General features: G+C 44.3%; 1 protein-coding gene across 10 annotated transcripts in view; it reads left to right on the top strand.

Annotated features, from left to right (window-relative positions):
* UNC13B (unc-13 homolog B) overlaps positions 1–24553 on the top strand; it is a 565224-nt gene that overhangs the window by 236049 nt on the left and 304622 nt on the right. The window contains exon 1 of one of the 10 annotated variants that reach the window (XM_075580252.1): positions 22843–23369. The exons of the other annotated variants lie outside the window; for them this stretch is intronic. The gene's annotated coding sequence lies outside the window, so the exon portion shown is untranslated. Of the gene's footprint in view, positions 1–22842; positions 23370–24553 lie in introns of those variants that run through there. 10 annotated transcript variants of the gene reach the window in all.

Genomic DNA, 24553 nt, shown 5'->3' with positions numbered 1-24553 from the left:
ATGGGCACACACAGCATTGTGTTGAATGCCCCTCTAGCGTTGGATGGGCACACACAGCAGTGTGTTGAATGCCCCTCTAGCGTTGGATGGGCACACACAGCAGTGTGTTGATTAGCATTGGAAGGGCACACACAGCAGTGTGTTGATTAGCGTTGGATGGGCACACACAGCAGTGTGTTGAATGCCCCTCTAGCGTTGGATGGGCACACACAGCAGTGTGTTGATTAGCATTGGAAGGGCACACACAGCAGTGTGTTGATTAGCGTTGGATGGGCACACACAGCAGTGTGTTGAATGCCCCTCTAGCGTTGAACAGGACACATTGCTTTGTGTGTCTGTCCTTCTTTAAAACAGAGGCTTGTAACGAATCCTGAGCTTGCGTGTCCTAATCCAGGGGTGCGCAAACTTTTAAGTTTGCGCTCTCCGCTCCCCTTGCCTGCGCCCCCCTCCCCCCCCCCCATCCACCCCTCATTACCTGCTCTCGGGCTCCACGCGTCATGTGACGTCACGACGTCGTGTGACGCTTTGACATTTGACGCCGCGTTGTCATGGTGACGTGTCACGGAAGAACCGGCTGAGAGCAGGTAAGTGAAGTTGCAGAGGCATCGCGCCTCCCCCGGCATTTAATTTACATTCCTGGGGGGCGCGTCCCCCAGTTTGCGCACTGCTGTCCTAATCTGTGTGATTGAATTACTGTTTCATTTCAAGTGCTGTCTGTATCAAGTCTGAAGTTAGAACCAGAAGGAGTTGGAACAAGGTATAGTATAGTATAGTATAGTGAAGTACAAGGTATAGTATAGTGTAGTACAGTGAAGTACAAGGTATAGTATAGTGTAGTATAGTGAAGTACAAGGTATAGTATAGTGTAGTACAGTGAAGTACAAGTTATAGTATAGTGTAGTATAGTGAAGTACAAGGTATAGTATAGTGTAGTGCAGTGAAGTACAAGGTATAGTATAGTGTAGTACAGTGAAGTACAAGGTATAGTATAGTATAGTATAGTGAAGTACAAGGTATAGTATAGTGTAGTATAGGGAAGTACAAGGTATAGTATAGTGTAGTATAGGGAAGTACAAGGTATAGTATAGTGTAGTACAGTGAAATACAAGGTATAGTATAGTGTAGTATAGTGAAGTACAAGGTATAGTATAGTGTAGTACAGTGAAGTACAAGGTATAGTATAGTGTAGTACAGTGAAGTACAAGGTATAGTATAGTGAAGTACAAGGTATAGTATAGTGTAGTACAGTGAAGTACAAGGTATAGTATAGTGTAGTATAGTGAAGTACAAGGTATAGTATAGTGTAGTATAGTGAAGTACAAGGTATAGTATAGTGTAGTATAGTGAAGTACAAGGTATAGTATAGTGTAGTACAAGGTATAGTGTAGTGTAGTATAGTGAAGTACAAGGTATAGTATAGTGTAGTATAGTGAAGTACAAGGTATAGTATAGTGTAGTATAGTGAAGTACAAGGTATAGTATAGTGTAGTATAGTGAAGTACAAGGTATAGTATAGTGTAGTACAGTGAAGTACAAGGTATAGTATAGTGTAGTACAGTGAAGTACAAGGTATAGAATAGTGTAGTATAGTGAAGTACAAGGTATAGTATAGTGTAGTATAGTGAAGTTCAAGGTATAGTATAGTGTAGTACAGTGAAGTACAAGGTATAGTATAGTGTAATACAGTGAAGTACAAGGTATAGTATAGTGTAGTACAGTGAAGTACAAGGTATAGTATAGTGTAGTACAGTGAAGTACAAGGTATAGTATAGTGTAGTATAGTGAAGTACAAGGTATAGAATAGTGTAGTATAGTGAAGTACAAGGTATAGTATAGTGTAGTATAGTGAAGTACAAGGTATAGTATAGTGAAGTACAAGGTATAGTATAGTGTAGTATAGGGAAGTACAAGGTATAGTATAGTATAATACAGTGAAGTACAAGGTATAGTATAGTGTAGTATAGTGAAGTACAAGGTATAGTATAGTGAAGTACAAGGTATAGTATAGTGTAGTATAGTGAAGTACAAGGTATAGTATAGTGTAGTACAGTGAAGTACAAGGTATAGTATAGTGTAGTATAGTGAAGTACAAGGTATAGTATAGTGAAGTACAAGGTATAGTATAGTGTAGTATAGTGAAATACAAGGTATAGTATAGTGTAGTACAGTGAAGTACAAGGTATAGTATAGTGTAGTATAGTGAAGTACAAGGTATAGTATAGTGTAGTATAGTGAAGTACAAGGTATAGTATAGTGAAGTACAAGGTATAGTATAGTGAAGTACAAGGTATAGTATAGTGAAGTACAAACTATAGTATAGTGTAGTATAGTGAAGTACAAGGTGTAGTATAGTGAAGTACAAGCTATAGTATAGTGTAGTATATTGAAGTACAAGGTATAGTATAGTGAAGTACAAGGTATAGTATAGTGAAGTACAAGGTATTGTATAGTGTAGTATAGTGAAGTACAAGGTATAGTATAGTGAAGTACAAGGTATAGTATAGTGAAGTATAGTGAAGTACAAGGTATAGTATAGTGAAGTACAAGGTATAGTATAGTGAAGTATAGTGAAGTACAAGGTATAGTATAGTGAAGTACAAGGTATAGTATAGTGTAGTACAGTGAAGTACAAGGTATAGTATAGTGTAGTATAGTGAAGTACAAGGTATAGTATAGTGTAGTATAGTGAAGTACAAGGTGTAGTATAGTGAAGTACAAGGTATAGTGTAGTATACAGGCGTACCCCGGTTTAAGTACACTCACTTTAAGTACACTCACGAGTAACGACATATCGCCCAATAGGCAAACGGCAGCTCACGCATGCGCCTGTCATCATGTCCTGAACAGCAATACCGGCTCACTACCTGTACTGAAGCTGTGCGCAAGCGGGGAGACTATAGAGCCTGTTACACATGCGTTATTTTCATCAGTTATGCACGTATATGATGGTTGCCGTACAGTACATGCATCGATAAGTGGGGAAAAGGGAGTGCTTCACTTTAAGTACATTTTCGCTTTACATACATGCTCCGGTCCCATTGCGTACGTTAATGCGGGGTACGCCTGTAGTGAAGTACAAGGTATAGTATAGTGTAGTACAGTGAAGTACAAGGTATAGTATAGTGTAGTACAAGGTATAGTGTAGTGTAGTATAGTGAAGTACAAGGTATAGTATAGTGTAGTACAGTGAAGTACAAGGTATAGTATAGTGTAGTATAGTGAAGTACAAGGTATAGTATAGTGTAGTATAGTGAAGTACAATGTATAGTATAGTGTAGTATAGTGAAGTACAAGGTATAGTATAGTGTAGTATAGTGAAGTACAGTTAATTGTTAGTACTTATAACTCCATAGTTGCAAAATGAGCAGGATTTAGAATGACGCTGAATGCACATCTTGCCACATGTATGTGCACTTGGAGTAAGGTCAACCCTAAAAAGTTCTTTAACTACCTTCGTAACAAACATAAAAAATGTGACAAGAAAATATAGGACCCTTTCAGTATGAGATAGGCAGGTAAATTATTGGAGATAAAGGAAAAGCAGAGGTATTAAACAAATGATTTGCCTCTGTATTTACCAGCAAAAAAATTATTTCAATAGTAGTGCCGCAGTAGGAAGCCACAACCTCTATATTAATGAACAATTAGTTAACTGAGGATGAAGTTTATAGGCGGCTTGATAAAATTAAAGTAAATAAGGCACCTGGCCCCGATGGTATATATCCAGGAGTTCTTATGGAGCTAAATTCAGTAATAGCCAAACCATTACATTTAATATTCAAGGACTCCATTTCCACAGGCTCAGTACCACAAGATTGACGCAAAGCAGATGTGGTGCCTATATTTAAAAGGGAGCTAGATCACAACCGGGGAATTACAGACCTGTAAGCCTAACATCAATAGTGGAGAAGTTACTTGAAGGTTTAGTATAGGACAATATTCAGGGATTCTTAATAGAAAACAAAATTATTAGTAATAGTCAGCATGGATTTATGAAGGATAGATCATGCCAAACTAACCTTATTAGTTTCTTTGAGGAGATAAGTAGCAATTTAAACCAGGGTAATGCAGTTGATGTGGTCTACTTAGATTTTGCAACGGCTTGTTATATGGTTCCACACGAGGTTAGTGTACAAAATACAGCAAATTGGACTCGTTAAAAATATTTGCATCTGGATTGAAAACTGGTTGAAGTATAGACAACAGAGAGTTGTAAATCAAACTGTTTTAGGTTTGGCTAAAATTGAGGGGAGTACCTCAGTGATCGGTACTGGGACCCCTGCTTTTTAACTTGTTTATTAATGACCTTGAGGTTGGCATCAAGAGCAAAGTCTCCATCTTTGCTGATGATGCTAAATTGTGTAAGGTAATAGAATCAGAGCAGGATGTAATTTCTCTTCAGAAGGACTTGGAGAGACTGGAAACGTGGGCAAGTAAATGGTTTAATACAGATAAATGTAAGGTTATGCATTGGGATGCAAGAATAAACAGGCAATTTACAAATTAAATTGGGATACATTGGGGGAATCCTTGATGGAGAAGGATTTAGGAGTGCTTGTAGATAGCAGGCTTAGCAATAGTGCCCAAAGTCATGCAGTAGCTGCAAAGGCAAACAAGATCTTATCTTGCATTAAACAGGCAATGGATGGAAGGGAAGTAAACATAATTACTGTATGCCACTGTATAAAGCATTAGTAAGACCACACCTTGAATATGTAGTACAGTTTTGGAATACCACTCCATACAGAACTAGAAAAAGTGCAGAGAAGAGCCACCAAATTAATAAAAGGGTTGGATAATCTGTTTTATGAGGAGAGGCTAGCTAAACTAGATTTGTTTACATTCTGTATGGATATCTTTATTTATATAGCACCATTAATGTACATAGCGCTTGGATATTAAAAAGAGGCGTGAAAGAGGGGATTTGATAACTATATACAAATACATTCGTGGACCATACAAGGAGCTTTCAGAAGAACAATTCATCCCACGGGCAGTACAAAGGACACAGGGTCATCCCTTAAGGTTGGAGGAAATGAGATTTCACTAGCAACAAAGGAAAGGGTTCTTTACAGTAAGGGCAGTTACAGTGTGGGATTCATTACCCACGGAGACTGATGGCAGATACAATTGAGATCCTTATAAAAATGTTGGACATCTTTTTAGAAAGCAGGTGTAGGTACAAACGTAGCACCAACCGCAAATGGGAAAAAGAGGGATCACAAGAGGACCCCAATAAAAATGTATTTATTGCTGCCACATGGGCAAGGTAAAATAAAAGCACACCACCTACGCGTTTCGCTTGCAAGCGCTTTATCAAGGTGTGCAACATATAAGAAAGCACAGTACCTTTATTAACCTCTGCGGTGTTGACGTAATGATTTGCCTATCGGGGAATAAGCCGTCCGACATGAATATGCTAAACCGCTATTGGCCAGTCGCTCTGCACAACCTCAGAGGATAACTAAACTTTATTGAACCGAAACATAGCTCACAGACAAAGCACCACAACCGGAAGAAAAGAAAAAGAGGACTAAATAACTGAGTAGCAACAGAGTAACCAGAAAAGGAATATATTGTAAAACCGTGTTACTCTGGTATAGGGAATGACTAAGGCCGTAATTATACCTAAAAATGCCGGCGGTGTCGCATGGCGCGACGCCGCGTCGCATGGTACGCCGCCGCGTCGCATGGCGCGACGCCACGTGGCTGAAAAACAAATAGCATAAATACAATGAAAGTAAACATACCCATGGCAACAGCCGCGCAGCGCCGACCTGCACAGCGGCAGACTGGAGATTTTATTTTCCAGGAGTGACGGCCGTGTCACGTGAGTGGTTCAGCCAATGAGGGCGAACCGCCGATGCCTCCGCCACGCCTCCCTGTCTCCTCCAACTACCTCCTGCCTGCAGTTCAACTTGCCGGATCGCATCGGTGACGTCGCCGCATCTCGCTGCCGCCCAGCAGGGCTTTTATAATGGTAGCTGAAGGGGTTCTGTGCATGCAATACTATAATGTGCACAAAGGCATTATATACAGAGGAAAAATATATATTTTTTAAAACACAAAAAACAGACAAAATTACCAAAACACATTAGTATTGATGAAGAAAACCCGTTTTTTCACCTTATAAACATCATCCCCTCACCTATGGGGAGAGTGACTAAACAGGAACACATACAGTATACTTCTTTTTAGAAGGGAAAGGTATACAGGGATATACCAAATAAGTAAACATTGGAAGGATGCTGATCCAGGGATTAATCCGACTGCCAATTCTAGGAGTCATTAAGGAATTAATTTTTCCCCGTATGAGATATCATTGGATAATGTGTCACTGGGGTTTTGTGTTTGCCTTCCTCTGGATCAGTGATTATCAACCTTTTTTGTTTGGAGGAACCCTTGAAGTATTTAGAAAAATCTCGGGGAACCCCTATCTGGCCGACACATATTAGGTTCGACAGGGGTCAGTCACAAAATTTTACTCCTCAAGAGCCACCTCTATTTCCCACCCTCTACCCATGTATTTCTCTATCATCCGTCTCACTAACTCTCCCCCCTCCCGCCTCGCATGTATTTATCCCTTGCGTCTCACTCTTACTCCCTCTTTCCTCCCTCCCTCCCGCCCCCCTCTCTTCTCTCACTCGTCCTTACCTTCCGTCAATTACCCCACTCTCACTCAATCCACCCTACAAAATACATACCAAAAAACCCCACCCCTGGTTGGGAATCACTGCTCTGGATCAATATACTGTAAGTACGGATATAGAATAATAAAGAATAAAGTATCTATCGCCTACATTTAGCATAAGTTGAACTTGATAGACGTATGTCTTTTTTCAACCTCCTCTACTACGGTATGTAACTGTGTAACATGCAGGAGGGTACAGAGTAGGATTTAATGAACAAACTCAACTTGTCACGTAAGAGAAGGCTTCAAATATAAAGAGATACAGCATTGATGTTCGGACCAGTGATTTGGAGACTGTTAGCATACAGGTATAATTGGATGGAGAGCTCTTCATTGTAAATGGGAAGGAAATGCATTAAAACATTGCATTGAGGTACACCCTCTGATGGAGTAATTGTTCCTAATGTTATTTGCGATATATTGACAAAGCAGGAGTAGACTGGTAATTTTTGAGCCAAGTACATTAAGTGAAACCTCTTCCATTAATTTCTGCCTGGGTTGTGGAATAAAATCACAATTTGTATGCAGCTTCTATGTGCCCGTGTTTAGATTATAACATATTTTTATCCCTGGGAGGAAAGATAAGGCTGCAGCGTTTCCCAGTTAAATCCTACAGTGCCTCTTACCCTGCAGTAATTCAGAGAGCAGCTGCATAATAGGAACTCGTGTATTTTGTAAGAGAAATTTAGTCTTCCTACACATCAAAGCGTTGTCCTACGTCACTGACGTCTTTCACCATCTTCCTCTTCAATCCCCAACTTGTGAGATTACGGTCTGTAAGAAAGAGGAGTTATAGGAGAAGGGAACCTTAACTGGTGAAATATGTTTCATCTGTAAAATAATATATTACGGAACATGCAAAGCAGATCTGTCATTTGTTGTTTAGTCCCACACTACTCGGTTTGATATTTTTGTTCATCTCATCCCTTGGTTACAGAGGGGGAGAGAATGTGAATACAGAAGCTACACAACTCCGGAGGAAAAGAAAACAAAGCGCACGACTCTCATAGGGTAAGTAAGTAAATGTAATGTTACAACATAAAGTGTAAGTAATGCACGTACAGGAGGATTATTTAAACAAGCAGGGCATGTTTAGGGTACATGTTACCACTACTGGATACAGGTGACTTGCTTCGCGAGGGAAATCTGCATACACAGCCTCCGATCTGGTCAGGGGCCTTCTCTCCTCTGTCACAGCTTACAATGTCCAGTAAAGTATACAACAAAGTCTGTAGCACAGTCCCCGCCGGGGCGCAAAGAAGACACGCTGGAACAGCTCTCCTGATGCCGCTAACACCACTCGGCTGAGCCCGCCGAGGAGTGTGGAGCTTCCGTGCTGTTTAGCAGAGTGTGCCGGGAGGGTGACGTCACTGAGCCATACCGCGGTTCCACGATGGCCAATAGAACATTCTAAGCTGTGACAGAGGAGAGAAGGCCCCTGACCAGATCGGAGGCTGTGTATGCAGATTTCCCTCGCGAAGCAAGTCACCTGTATCCAGTAGCGGTAACATGTACCCTAAACATGCCCTGCTTGTTTAAATAATCCTCCTGTACGTGCATTACTTACACTTTATGTTGTACCATTACATTTACTTACTTACCCTATGAGAGTCGTGCGCTTTGTTTTCTTTTCATGATCCCTGTGTGATGTTGAGCCATCCACTTCAACAAGCTGCAGACTCTCTAACAATGAGTTAAGGTTTTTGTATGTTTTTTTATTACTATATTTATCACATACATCACGTTATAAGGAATTTATTTTTGTATTCCTGTAAAATCACTCGGTGCACATTTTTATTATTTTTCACTTTTTATAAGAATTGTATTTTTTATTATTATCCCATTCCCTTCAGCATAGTGCGCAGTTTTTTGTTTATTCTCACAACTCCTGAGGAGAATTTAGGGTGGCTTTGGGCTGCAAAGCAGCATTTCATATTTAGAGGGGGATCGTTTTATCCCCCTCCTCCAAAAATACGCGTGAATCAATGTATGTAATCAAAAGCAAAGGTGTCAAAATTGGCCAAGTACGGCTAAGCATTGATACAGTAATTGGAAATGTAGAGTAGTTATAAGATGTGATTATAGTACCTTTCAATGGTCCAATGAGACATATGTATGTGTAAAGAGCATTGTAAAACCTCAGGAGTCCCTTTTTTACAAAATCAAGCGCTCTCCACCTAGGGTTAAGTAATAACACTTCTCCTGGTGACAATATTAAGACATTTATTGTGATAACGATACTTCACAATACATATCTGGTCAATAGGAAAAAAAGACTAACTACCGGTATTTAAATGAATGGAAATAAAAATACGTTTGAAGGTACAGTATTTAGTTTTAACATTTATGACGAGCCTAAAATATTGCTCAAGAACATTTTGCAATACAGTATATAATACGTCCTTTCGCCTGTCACAGACAGGGGAAGGGATTAGGAGGCTGCTCCCATTGAGGGCTGGAGACGCAGAATAACGACTGAGGGGCTGGGATCCCTTCTACATTAACATATAGGCTTCTACAGACCTCATCTCATACCTGGAATATTTATTTAGCGCAAACCGCACCAGTTAAAGGCACAACATTTTCATCCGTCTCCGTATAATATTGCGCTGACTCTCTTGTCCCTTAACTCATCAAATCACCCACTGGCGCAAGTGGAGCAAAGTACCGGTGCCCGGTATAAAAGTGGCACAATGTGCCCCGGGTGTGAGCTCACGTTGATACATATGCCCCACAGTTTATAATACAATATTACAGTTGTGTACCTCTGCGAGTTTCCTGCCTGCGCACGTCTCCCTAGAAAAAGTGTAAGGAACTATTGAAAATGGGGAGACCCAAGTTAGGTTTGAGATGTTAGTTGTTCTAAGAGTTATATTGAGTCTTAGGCAATATTAGCTGCTTCTTTCTCCCAGAAACCCTTTAACTGGGGTTTCCAGCGTAGAAATACAGCAGGGATTTTTCTAAATGTATTGCTGCTGAATATACTCTGCCACCATTCAATTAAGGATGCACGGCTGGAATCGGATATGGAGAATCAGATCAGTAATGTGATTTATTGTCTTTGAGGTTCGTCTTTAGACCTTATTAAGCTTCTGGATAGATCTCTGTCGATTTCAGTCACAACCGGGAAATCCTTAAGGCTTGAGAAACACTTTACTCGCCAATAAATTGTATTTCATTTCTTTTGATTGTAACTGTTTCAAACAGAGATGGAGCAGCTCAGGACAATGCCTGGCAAGTTCCTGCATCCGGACAGAAGATTACAGAACATATTAATCCCGCTCTGGGTCTGTGGGCTCAACGCCAGGCTTCAAGCCCCCCAACAGGTCGGGTTTTAAGATATCCCAGCTTCAGGGCAGGCGGCTCAATCAGTGGCTCCGCTGAAGACCGAGCCACTGATTGAGCCACCTGTGCTGAAGCAGGGACTGATTGAGCCACCTGTGCTGAAGCAGGGACTGATTGAGCCACCTGGGCTGAAGCAGGGACTGATTGAGCCACCTGGGCTGAAGCAGGGATATCCTTAAACTCTGACCAGATTGATGGTCTTGAGAAGTGGAGTTGAGCAGCTCTGACCTAGGGCTTCCATCTCCAGATGGATAATCTTTTAGGATACCTTGTTCGGGGATGTCCCCCTGGGAAAGGGGACAAACTGTACATGATTAGTGTCACTGGGGACTGTTTATTTAGGTGTTTCTCCCTTGATGGCCCTATTTTACGCCATGTACTTCCCAGCCCTACTTTTCTCTCCGTCACTTTCATTTACTTCATCTCAATATCTTCTCAAAATCCTGATTTGTGAGCTTTCATTTAAAAATACCTGGCTTAGAAAAAGAAAAGGTATTGCTGAGATGTCTGGGTATTTGGCTAAGGGTGGGCAGGTTGTCGGGTACAAAATCTGAACTTCGAAGTGTGTTGGCACCCTTGGGTTTTCCCTCCTTCTCACCCAGTCTCTCCCCCTTCACATCTCCCACTCCACCCTCTCACGTTATACACATTTCTAGTCCACTATATGTGTCCTTCATGCTTATTTAAAGGATATACTAATATCTACTTAACTCCACCCCTATTCAGACAATACATTTAATTATTTATAAATTGTTTTACCAGGAAGTAATATATTACGTTTCCGCTCGTTTTCAAGTATGTCCTGGGCACAGAGTTATGATGACAATACTTGGTTACATTAAATGAACAGGGTTATACATTACATATATATATATAGACATTGCATGAACAGTTGAAGATAATATATGTTATAGGCGTATGTAACAGTTACAAACCAGATTACAATGTGAGACAGCTTTAGTTTTGAAAGAATTTAGGCTGGTGGCGGCTGTGAGAGTCTCCGGTAGGCTGTTTAAGTTGTAAGGTGTGCGGCAAGAGAAGGAGGAGCGGCCGGATACTTTGTTGAACCTTGGGACCGTGAACAGTCTTTTGGAGTCAGATCTCAGGTGCTAAAATCTGAGTGTGGTAAGAGTGAGGAGCTTATTCAGATAGATGGGAAGCTTGCCCAGAGCGTATTTGAAGGCAAGACAGGAGAGATTAATCTAGTTCTTTGAGCATTTCGCAGTGATGTGTGTTGTAGTTACATAGCATAATTCACGTAGAAAAATCTTAAACCATCCAAAAATAGAGTAAAAAATCTATTTAAAGGGCCATAAATCTGCAAATCTTTTAACCATATTCTTAATTCTAAAACAATTGATAAAATGAGGGCTTTAATCTCATGGCAAATTGAATGAAAGCATCAGTCCACCCTGCTAGCTGTTTTCACCTGAGCTAGATGTTCTGGTGGCGCTAATCTGTGCTCCCCAGGAAACCGGGCACCCCCAGTCTTCTGAAAAACAAGGACTACAAATCTTCCGAGCGGACGCCCCATGATAGTACACAGGAATTCTGCTGTAAGATCCCTTGATAAACCGTGTGTCAACACACGAAACATGCACGTCGGGTGCATGCGCTGACGTCATTCGTCAACGCCGAGTTCGGTCCGAGGACAGCACCGTGTTTTTCAGCCTGTGGCTCAGCTGGTTACCTTCCGCGAGGCTCCAGCTGAGGCTTTGATGACCGTCAGTCCTCCACATGTCCACTCTGCTATAGCTTAGGGATCTCTACCCCCACCCCCCATCCCTTCTCCTTGTTTGCTATACAGCAAATCCCGGCGGTGACGCGGGTAATTTGATGCCATTATCGTTTTGGGTTCTCACGTATGGGAATTACAGAGGAAGGAGAGGGCAGAGTTCCAGGATACATTGATCTCATCAGACACTGATCTATGTAGGCTGTGTCTGTCTCCTGGGGCTTCACCCCTATTTCAAGTGGTCTATGCTTGACCCAGCACTAGCTTTGCTCACCGTGGAGCATTTTCCATTGACTTTAGGGTTGCTTTGGGGAATCCCTTTACGGACACAGTTCAATTAGCTGCCGACTACGTAACTACCAGATACTGTCCAACAGCACTGAGCTGGCAAGCTCCCTTCAGTATATCAATATGTGCTAGTGGGTTAGCTGCTTTCTGGACGGACCATCATCCAGGATCCACTACCTGCTATTATTTAATACAATTTTATATTTTATATTCACACTGATGTATGTTATGTATATGTGATTTATATGTCCTCTTTTGTGTCTCTTTATTTTATCTATTACTCCAATAAAGGTTCCTTTTTACACACGCTCCTATTACCACGCAGTATCACGGTTTCCTTATTACACGCGCTCCTATTACCACGCAGTATCACGGTTTCCTTATTACACACACTCCTATTACCACGTAGTATCAGGGTTTCCTTATTACACGCGCTCCTATTACCACGCAGTATCACGGTTTCCTTATTACACACACTCCTATTACCACGTAGTATCACGGTTTCCTTATTACACACGCTCCTATTACCACGCAGAATCACGGTTTCCTTATTACACACGCTCCTATTACCATGTAGTATCACGGTTTCCTTATTACACGCGCTCCTATTACCACGCAGTATCACGGTTTCCTTATTACACACGCTCCTATTACCACATAGTATCACGGTTTCCTTATTACACACGCTCCTATTACCACGCAGTATCACGGTTTCCTTATTACACGCGCTCCTATTACCACGCAGTATCACGGTTTCCTTATTACACACACTCCTATTACCACGTAGTATCACGGTTTCCTTATTACACACGCTCCTATTACCACGCAGAATCACGGTTTCCTTATTACACACGCTCCTATTACCACGTAGTATCACGGTTTCCTTATTACACGCGCTCCTATTACCACGCAGTATCACGGTTTCCTTATTACACACGCTCCTATTACCACGCAGTATCACGGTTTCCTTATTACACACACTCCTATTACCACGCAGAATCCCACGGTTTCCTTATTACACGCGCTCCTATTACCACGCAGTATCACGGTTTCCTTATTACACACACTCCTATTACCATGCAGAATCCCACGGTTTCGTTATTACACACGCTCCTATTACCACGCAGTATCACGGTTTCCTTATTACACACGCTCCTATTACCACGCAGTATCACGGTTTCCTTATTACACACGCTCCTATTACCACGCAGTATCACGGTTTCCTTATTACACACACTCCTATTACCACGCAGTATCACGGTTTCCTTATTACACACACTCCTATTACCACGCAGAATCCCACGGTTTCCTTATTACACGCGCTCCTATTACCACGCAGTATCACGGTTTCCTTATTACACACACTCCTATTACCACATAGTATCACGGTTTCCTTATTACACACGCTCCTATTACCACGCAGTATCACGGTTTCCTTGTTACACACACTCCTATTACCACGCAGTATCACGGTTTCCTTATTACACACGCTCCTATTACCACGCAGTATCACGGTTTCCTTATTACACACACTCCTATTACCACGCAGTATCACGGTTTCCTTATTACACGCGCTCCTATTACCACGCAGTATCACGGTTTCCTTATTACACACACTCCTATTACCACGCAGAATCCCACGGTTTCCTTATTACACACACTCCTATTACCACGCAGTATCACGGTTTCCTTATTACACGCGCTCCTATTACCACGCAGTATCACGGTTTCCTTATTACACACACTCCTATTACCACGTAGTATCACGGTTTCCTTATTACACACGCTCCTATTACCACGCAGTATCCCACGGTTTCCTTATTACACACACTCCTATTACCACGCAGTATCCCACGGTTTCCTTATTACACACACTCCTATTACCACGCAGTATCACGGTTTCCTTATTACACGCGCTCCTATTACCACGCAGTATCCCACGGTTTCCTTATTACACACACTCCTATTACCACGCAGTATCACGGTTTCCTTATTACACACACTCCTATTACCGCGCAGTATCACGGTTTCCTTATTACACACACTCCTATTACCACGCAGTATCACGGTTTCCTTATTACACACGCTCCTATTACCACGCAGTATCACGGTTTCCTTATTACACACGCTCCTATTACCACGCAGTATCACGGTTTCCTTATTACACACGCTCCTATTACCACACAGTATCACGGTTTCCTTATTACACACACTCCTATTACCACGCAGTATCACGGTTTCCTTATTACACACGCTCCTATTACCACGCAGTATCACGGTTTCCTTATTACACACGCTCCTATTACCACGCAGTATCACGGTTTCCTTATTACACACACTCCTATTACCACGCAGAATCACGGTTTCCTTATTACACACGCTCCTATTACCACGCAGTATCACGGTTTCCTTATTACACGCGCTCCTATTACCACGCAGTATCACGGTTTCCTTATTACACACGCTCCTATTACCACGCAGTATCACGGTTTCCTTATTACACACACTCCTATTACCACGCAGTATCACGGTTTCCTTATTACACGCGCTCCTATTACCACGCAGTATCACGGTTTCCTTATTACACACGCTCCTATTACCACATAGTATCACGGTTTCCTTATTACACACGCTCCTATTACCACGCAGTATCACGGTTTCCTTATTACACGCGCTCCTATTACCACGCAGTATCACGGTTTCCTTATTACACACACTCCTATTACCACCTAGTATCACGGTTTCCTTATTACACATGCTCCTATTACCACGCAGTATCACGGTTTCCTTATTACACGCGCTCCTATTACCACGCAGTATCCCACGGTTTCCTTATTACACACACTCCTATTACCGCGCAGTATCACGGTTTCCTTATTACACACACTCCTATTACCACGCAGTATCACGGTTTCCTTATTACACACGCTCCTATTACCACGCAGTATCACGGTTTCCTTATTACACACGCTCCTATTACCACGCAGTATCACGGTTTCCTTATTACACACGCTCCTATTACCACGCAGTATCACGGTTTCCTTATTACACGCGCTCCTATTACCACGCAGTATCACGGTTTCCTTATTACACACGCTCCTATTACCACGCAGTATCACGGTTTCCTTATTACACGCGCTCCTATTACCACGCAGAATCACGGTTTCCTTATTACACACACTCCTATTACCACGCAGTATCACGGTTTCCTTATTACACGCGCTCCTATTACCACGCAGAATCACGGTTTCCTTATTACACGCGCTCCTATTACCACGCAGTATCACGGTTTCCTTATTACACACACTCCTATTACCACGCAGTATCACGGTTTCCTTATTACACACACTCCTATTACCACGCAGTATCACGGTTTCCTTATTACACGCGCTCCTATTACCACGCAGTATCACGGTTTCCTTATTACACACGCTCCTATTACCACGCAGAATCACGGTTTCCTTATTACACACACTCCTATTACCACGCAGTATCACGGTTTCCTTATTACACACGCTCCTATTACCACGCAGTATCACGGTTTCCTTATTACACGCGCTCCTATTACCACGCAGAATCACGGTTTCCTTATTACACACACTCCTATTACCACGCAGTATCACGGTTTCCTTATTACACGCGCTCCTATTACCACGCAGAATCACGGTTTCCTTATTACACGCGCTCCTATTACCACGCAGTATCACGGTTTCCTTATTACACACACTCCTATTACCACGCAGTATCACGGTTTCCTTATTACACACACTCCTATTACCACGCAGTATCACGGTTTCCTTATTACACGCGCTCCTATTACCACGCAGTATCACGGTTTCCTTATTACACACGCTCCTATTACCACGCAGTATCACGGTTTCCTTATTACACACGCTCCTATTACCACGCAGTATCACGGTTTCCTTATTACACACGCTCCTATTACCACGCAGTATCACGGTTTCCTTATTACACACACTCCTATTACCACGCAGTATCACGGTTTCCTTATTACACACGCTCCTATTACCACGCAGTATCACTGTTTCCTTATTACACACGCTCCTATTACCACGCATTATCACGGTTTCCTTATTACACACGCTCCTATTACCACGCAGTATCACGGTTTCCTTATTACACACGCTCCTATTACCACGCAGTATCACGGTTTCCTTATTACACACGCTCCTATTACCACGCAGTATCACGGTTTCCTTATTACACACGCTCCTATTACCACGCAGTATCACGGTTTCCTTATTACACACACTCCTATTACCACGCAGTATCACGGTTTCCTTATTACACACGCTCCTATTACCACGCAGTATCACGGTTTCCTTATTACACACCTTCCTTGTGGTCATTCCATAAGTCACTTTCATTGCTAGACGTCTCTTTTCATGGATCATCAACACCCACTGGCTATATTTCCAGCACATACAGCGTTCCCTCCTGTTAGGTTGTGCACTGAATAAGAGACATGCCCCCCTCCATCCCCCCTGTGGGTATATTTGCGTGATGCCAAAGAGATGAATGGTGCGTTTGGTGGTTTTTTCACACTCCTGTCTCTCTAGACTCGCAGGTTATTTAGTTTTCTGACCCGCATGTACAGGAGGGTCACACTGATCGGTACAGGGACTGGCTGCAAACTTAACAGCATGAAATGATATTGCACTGGCTGAGGCATTGCAGGAGATTCACGGCCATTAGTTTGTGCATTTCTCAGGTTCCTCACACCCCCTCATGTAGATTCCCTGAGGAAACTTGCAGTAATGATCATTGCGGGGCTAAACATTTCTGAGAACCTAAACATTTTTTTACTCGCGGCCGAGTGAGAAATTGCAGTCCTCAAATTAACATGTCGGGGTGTTAATTATATGGGTTCTTGTTACATACAGTATATTTAAAAAAAAAAGTTTATATATATAATTTTAATCGATAGGATTATTACCCCTGTATCCTAGTGACCTTACAAGGGGTGAATCTCTTTACGGGGGCTCATGCTGTATAAATGTGCTGTACTTTTATAGGGTGTCCTAGATTACAATATATCCATCAGTCAGCAATCATATTGTATGACTAGCACAGACACCATTCAGCAACTCCAAATGTAACTGACCTCCGGGAAAGCCTCATCCTTTACAACCAAGAATGATTAGTAATTCCGTATTTTACGATAGATTAATACATCCCACATTGGCTGTCAGAAATACGTCTATTACCTAACACATTCTGTATTTCCCACGTGCGTGGCACTTTGAGACGGGTTCTCAGTGCAGGGATTGTGACGGGGAGTATTTCCACCGGCTTCCTTTGGTGTTTGGTATATTATTTTGCCCCTGAGAGACCGTTATGTCGTTCTGTTTGGGGATAATCTGTGCTGACGTTCATGGACTTTCCTAAACTCTGGAAGCACAATCCCTACTGTATTGCAAGCTCGCCCAACATGTACAAGGCATGTAAACGTGGTACCCTTGTCCGGGGTGCTGCCGAGCGTGACCTGCACATGTAAAGGTGGTACCCTTTTCCGGGGTGCTGCCGAGCGTGACCTGCACGTGTAAAGGTGGTGCCCTTGTCCGGGGTGCTGCCGAGCGTGACCTGTACGTGTAAAGGTGGCTCACATCCCGACCCTAACGCGGCAGCTCATTACTTCTATTTGTTTTTTTCCAGTTTCCTTATTCAGTATAAAATGAAATTAGCGTCACTCCAATGTAAACCAGAATCAGGCACCATCCCTTGCAGTCTTTGCGATGTGTTATGCAGCGTTAGCAGGTGCACCTGAAACCTGTCTCTCTGTGTAATGCAGCGTTAGCAGGTGCACCTGAAACCTGTCTCTCTGTGTTATGCAGCGTTAGCAGGTGCACCTGAAACCTGTCTCTCTGTGTTATGCAGCGTTAGCAGGTGTACCTGAAACCTGTCTCTCTGTGTTATGCAGTGTTAGCAGGTGCACCTGAAACCTGTCTCTCTGTGCTATGCAGCGTTAGCAGGTGTACCTGAACCCTGTCTCTCTGTGCTATGCAGCGTTAGCAGGTGCACCTGAAACCTGCCTCTCTGTGCTATGCAGCGTTAGCAGGTGCACCTGAAACCTGTCTGTCTGTGTTATGCAGCGTTAGCAGGTGCACCTGAAACCTGTCTCTCTGTGTTATGCAGCGTTAGCAGGTGCACCTGAAACCTGTCTCTCTGTGTTATGCAGCGTTAGCAGGTGCACCTGAAACCTGCCTCTCTGTGTTATGCAGCGTATCAGGTGCACCTGAAACCTGTCTCTCTGTGCTATGCAGCGTTAGCAGGTGTACCTGAACCCTGTCTCTCTGTGCTATGCAGCGTTAGCAGGTGTACCTGAAACCTGTCTCTCTGTGTTATGCAGCGTTAGCAGGTGCACCTGAAACCTGTCTCTCTGTGCTATGCAGCGTTAGCAGGTGTACCTGAAACCTGTCTCTCTGTGCTATGCAGCGTTAGCAGGTGTACCTGAACCCTGTCTCTCTGTGCTATGCAGCGTTAGCAGGTGTACCTGAACCCTGTCTCTCTGTGCTATGCAGCGTTAGCAGGTGCACCTGAAACCTGCCTCTCTGTGCTATGCAGCGTTAGCAGGTGCACCTGAAACCTGTCTCTCTGTGCTATGCAGCGTTAGCAGGTGTACCTGAACCCTGTCTCTCTGTGCTATGCAGCGTTAGCAGGTGCACCTGAAACCTGCCTCTCTGTGCTATGCAGCGTTAGCAGGTGCACCTGAAACCTGTCTCTCTGTGTTATGCAGTGTTAGCAGGTGCACCTGAAACCTGCCTCTCTGTGTTATGCAGCGTTAGCAGGTGCACCTGAAACCTGTCTCTCTGTGTTATGCAGCGTTAGCAGGTGCACCTGAAACCTGCCTCTCTGTGTTATGCAGCGTTAGCAGGTGCACCTGAAACCTGTCTCTCTGTGTTATGCAGTGTGAGCAGGTGTACCTGAAACCTGTCTCTCTGTGTTATGCAGCGTTAGCAGGTGTACCTGAAACCTGTCTCTCTGTGCTATGCAGTGTTAGCAGGTGTACCTGAAACCTGTCTCTCTGTGTTATGCAGCGTTAGCAGGTGTACCTGAAACCTGCCTCTCTGTGTTATGCAGTGTTAGCAGGTGTACCTTGTAGAGGGAGAAAGGGGGTGGCCCGGGATTAAAGGGGTTACACCCCATTTGGCCATCCCATGACCTCACCCGGGAGTCAAAGGGTTAACTGGGCTAAGACCCAGAACAGTGATTTAACCCTTGTTATAACCTGTAAATGTATTTTCCCCTGTTCCATTGTACTGTCTGGTTTAATCAGTGTCTGCATCACACACACACTAGAATCCATAGTCCTTTAATGATTATAGCTCTTTGTGTAATTTTCCCGCCTTTTCAGGCACCATTTTGCAGGTCCCCATTGGCCGCCATTAGGGCTCAATGCATTCTAATGGAGCATCTTGTTGTTTTAGTCCTGTTTCCTGTAAAGACCAGCGGGTGGCGTCCGAGAGGGAGTGCGGCGGTTTCCCATTGAAAGTCAATGGGCCCATTGACTTCAATGGAGATTCCTCGAGGTAACTTTCAAAGAACAAGTTGGCTGCCGTCCAGACCGCAAACTGCAAAGCGGATAAATTTTCAATAGGAGAGCTTTGATCACTTACAAGTCAAAGTCAACGTCAAGTGGCGTGGGAATAAACAGTTCTAGGGCCCCTAGGAATAAAATTCTTTTTGCCCCTAGTTCCTAAGCTTCCCCCCACTCGACCACAACCGGGTCCCCGAATCCTGGACCCCCGATAAGGGTCGAACCGAGAAGAGCGGGTTGCGCCATAGGCTTTGCCGGCGGCGGCAGAAACGGCTCAGAAAAATGACTAAGTGTGAAATGCTGTATTTTGGTACTCCATATCTCTGGTTCCGGAGGGCCCAGCGGATCAAGGTTTGGGGTATCTGCAGTCACTGCTCCGGCATCACTGCAGAACCATCCTTGACCCTCCTGGACCAAGCCGACGGAGTATGGACCCCCTTGAAATTTCGGGACTTTTCCCATTTATTTCAATGGCGGCAATTTACCATTGAAAGTCTATGGCGGAAAAGCCCGTTGTTTTCAATGGGGATTTAGTGAAAAGCTGAGATTTCTTTTTTAGCGGAGATTTTTGTATTAAAATGAAAAATGATTTCATGTGCATTTGTGTATCTCCGGTTCCGAAGGTCGTAGCAAGTCTCTTTTTGGACCATATGGTGTCCCAGTTCTGGCAATGAGAACTGGGAAGTTTGGACCTGCTAGACCCAACAGAACCGGATATTTTAATACGTTTATGTTTTATGTTTAATACTGTGTCCCAAGGTATGGACAACGACCCAGAGGAAATTCCTTTGCATACCAGGGTAGCAGATGGCCCTAGAGGCGACCCAATGTCTAGGACTTAAGTATTGTTCAAAGGGTTTTGTCACCCTCCCTGTTTATTTGAGGGTGGAGAAGGCTCAAACCAGAGCAGTTTTTAAGTGTCCCATTTAACACCTTCCAACAAAGGTTTTCCTGTCAGAGATCCAGATGGGTAGACTGGCTGGCATTCCATTTGCATATGTGGGGCTACAGAAATGAGACCCCAGAGTTCTACTGCATCTGTGCCAGCTAGCAGGGGGGCATGTATTAAAATGTGTTCCCACATTAAAGATTGGCTGGAGGTAATTGAAAACCAATCACAGGTACTTAATGTTAAGGATAGAGGGACAAAAGGTTTATAAACTGCTGTCCACCCTATATCCATTGTCTTCGTTTGCTGATATGGTTACCTGATATCACCTGAATGATTACCTGATTGCTGAAGAGAAATGCTACATCAAACTTCTCATTCCCCAAACCCTTAGTAAGTGTACCTCTTGTCTGTTACTGTATTATTCGTGTGTTCACCTATCCAAAGGAATAAAATCACTTTATTATATCTTAAGCTTCGTTCAGTTCAAACCAAGTTATTTTTGTGTAATATTAATAGACCTGTGTAGGCTATCGTCACATACCTGAAACCTGTCTCTCTGTGTTATGCAGCGTTAGCAGGTGCACCTGAAACCTGCCTCTCTGTGCTATGCAGCGTTAGCAGGTGCACCTGAAACCTGTCTCTCTGTGTTATGCAGCGTTAGCAGGTGTACCTGAAACCTGTCTCTCTGTGTTATGCAGCGTTAGCAGGTGCACCTGAAACCTGCCTCTCTGTGCTATGCAGCGTTAGCAGGTGCACCTGAAACCTGTCTCTCTGTGTTATGCAGCGTTAGCAGGTGCACCTGAAACCTGTCTCTCTGTGTTATGCAGCGTTAGCAGGTGTACCTGAAACCTGTCTCTCTGTGCTATGCAGCGTTAGCAGGTGTACCTGAAACCTGTCTCTCTGTGCTATGCAGCGTTAGCAGGTGTACCTGAACCCTGTCTCTCTGTGTTATGCAGCATTAGCAGGTGTACCTGAACCCTGTCTCTCTGTGCTATGCAGTGTTAGCAGGTGTACCTGAAACCTGTCTCTCTGTGCTATGCAGCGTTAGCAGGTGTACCTGAAACCTGTCTCTCTGTGTTATGCAGCGTTAGCAGGTGCACCTGAAACCTGTCTCTCTGTGTTATGCAGCGTTAGCAGGTGTACCTGAAACCTGTCTCTCTGTGTTATGCAGCGTTAGCAGGTGCACCTGAAACCTGTCTCTCTGTGCTATGCAGCGTTAGCAGGTGTACCTGAACCCTGTCTCTCTGTGCTATGCAGTGTTAGCAGGTGTACCTGAAACCTGTCTCTCTGTGCTATGCAGCGTTAGCAGGTGTACCTGAAACCTGTCTCTCTGTGTTATGCAGTGTTAGCAGGTGTACCTGAAACCTGTCTCTCTGTGTTATGCAGCGTTAGCAGGTGTACCTGAAACCTGTCTCTCTGTGCTATGCAGCGTTAGCAGGTGCACCTGAACCCTGTCTCCCTGTGCTATGCAGCGTTAGCAGGTGTACCTGAACCCTGTCTCCCTGTGCTATGCAGCGTTAGCAGGTGTACCTGAAACCTGTCTCTCTGTGCTATGCAGCGTTAGCAGGTGCACCTGAAACCTGCCTCTCTGTGCTATGCAGCGTTAGCAGGTGCACCTGAAACCTGTCTCTCTGTGCTATGCAGCGTTAGCAGGTGCACCTGAAACCTGTCTCTCTGTGATCAATCCGGGAAGGGTTGATGGTAGTAATGACTTGTGCGCAGCATTGAGGGTCCCTATCTGCTGGTGTGGTACTGTAACACTTAAAGCGCCGTGTTTTGGATGGTTACAGGCTGCTGTAAAGAACAGGCCAATGACATTGAAATAGGATGTCATGGAGCGGGATAATGCATTATTGTGCACTGCAGATAGGATGGGGTTAATGCAGTGATTGTACAGATAAAAGCTCAAAGCTACAGTGATAGTGGGGTGTAATCAGTGATGGGAGTGGGCAACATTTCTATCAGATCAGTATTCAAGTCCCCCATGTACCTGTACACAGATGCACCAATTGTCACGGGAGTCATGTGAGGGATCCCCGGGCTGCAGTCAGAAATCAGAAATACATACAAGAAATAACACTGAGTGTTTCACATTTCTGCTCTCACTGCTGCTCAGTCTTCCCAGCCCAGGACCGTCATATTTGGTTTATTTATTTCTGATTTCTTTTTGTTGTATTTAAGCATAATAAAAGTATACAACTGTGTTGTTCTTGTAAGTGTGCATGACGGTGTATGCGTGCATGTAGGAGAGAGAGGGGAGGGAGGGAGAGAGGGGAGGGAGGGAGGGTGTTGGGGTGGGTGTGTGTGTGTATAAGTACTGTAAGACTGGAGGCAGAAAGCAGCTGGAGAGGAGGAGGGAACCGCAGCAGTAGGAGCTGTGCTTTCCCTTCAGTTAAAGTACAATATTTGCTCTTCCAGTTTCAGTCTGGAACATGGTTGAGGTTTACCTGCTGGCGGTGCCTGCTTGGAAAGGAAGCGTTAACTGGACGGCTACGCCTGGGGACCCTGTTTTGTGATGTTACCACTGATGCGATTCTATTGCTAACTTATTGTTGTGATATAGTCCGTTAGCTGTGTACGTGTATAGATCTGTATGTTTTGTCTGTAAATGAGTTCTGAAGCCCAAGAACCTTTTTTTCATCTGCAAGACCATCTCCTTTTGCTGAGGTTTAGTACCTTATTTCACCTGCGTACGGGGACCCGTCTGAATGAGGCCAGTGGGTGACAAGCCTGATGCCTGCTCAGGACTTGCTTCTACTGCACAAAAACTTTTCTGTTCCCTTTCTGTGCTTGTCTGCACCCCTTTGTTCTCTCTGCGTCCTTTCTCTTTTCCCCTGGTGTAGTGGTTAAAGGCTACAAGGTAAGTGTTCAATGTAGTAGTAATACAGGTCGATGTAATGGAAACACTGGAACGTCCCTATCGGCTGGTGTGGTGAGGTGTGGTGTGGTGATTAAGGTGCGAGTCGCTGTCGCCAGTTTTATGGTACCCTGGAGGTGGCTGCATGAAAGCCTCTGGTGTGCAGCTGTTAAGTGTTTTGCAATTGGATAGCACTGAATGATTTCAGGGGTGTAATGTCTTTCTACGGGCTGCTTCAGCGCTAGTGATCGGGAGCGGCAGTTATGGGTTTGCATGTGAGGTCTCATGCAGCCGTGTAAATACAGCCAGGCTGGGGTCTGCCATCAAGTATACTGTATCTTTCCAGAGATCAGCAATATGTTACTAATGAGGGGGCGCGGAGCAGCGATGGGCGCACCGCTTCATACGCATAGAAATGGGTTGAGCTGTCACTCTTTGCTGTGGCTGTGGCTCTTTGCTGTGGCTCTTTGCTGTGGCTGTGGCTGTGGCTGTTGTGCTGGCCGTGAGGAAGGTGCTGTTAGGACTGTGGCTCCTTGCTGTGGCTGTGGCTGTGGCTGTGGCTCCTTGCCGTGGCTGTGGCTGTGGCTGTTGTGCTGGCCGTGAGGAAGGTGCTGTTAGGACTGTGGCTCCTTGCTATGGCTGTGGCTGTGGCTGTGGCTCCTTGCCGTGGCTGTGGCTGTGGCTGTGGCTGTTGTGCTGGCTGTGAGGAAGGTGCTGTTAGTACTGTGGCTCGTGGCTGTGGCTGTGGCTGTGGCTCCTTGCTGTGGCTGTGGCGCTGACCGTGAGGAAGGTGCTGTTAGTACTGTGGCTCCTTGCTGTGGCTCCTTGCTGTGGCTGTGGCCGTGAGGAAGCTGCTGTTAGTACTGTGGCTCTTTGCTGTGGCTCCTTGCTGTGGCTGTGGCTGTGGCCGTGAGGAAGGTGCTGTTAGTACTGTGGCTCTTTGCTGTGGCTCCTTGCTGTGGCTGTGGCTGTGGCTGTTGTGCTGGCTGTGAGGAAGGTGCTGTTAGGACTGTGGCTCCTTGCTGTGGCTGTGGCTGTGGCTGTGGCGCTGGCCGTGAGGAAGGTGCTGTTAGGACTGTGGCTCCTTGCTGTGGCTGTGGCTGTGGCTGTGGCTGTGGCTGTGAGGAAGGTGCTGTTAGGACGGCCGCTTTAGTTTAAGTTGACGAGTCCCTGTCCACACATGTAAT

Source organism: Ascaphus truei, chromosome 1 (genome assembly GCF_040206685.1).
Source record: "Ascaphus truei isolate aAscTru1 chromosome 1, aAscTru1.hap1, whole genome shotgun sequence".
Classification (NCBI taxonomy): domain Eukaryota; kingdom Metazoa; phylum Chordata; class Amphibia; order Anura; family Ascaphidae; genus Ascaphus; species Ascaphus truei.
Note: the sequence above shows the minus strand (reverse complement) of the source record. Positions and strands in the feature narration are given on the sequence as shown.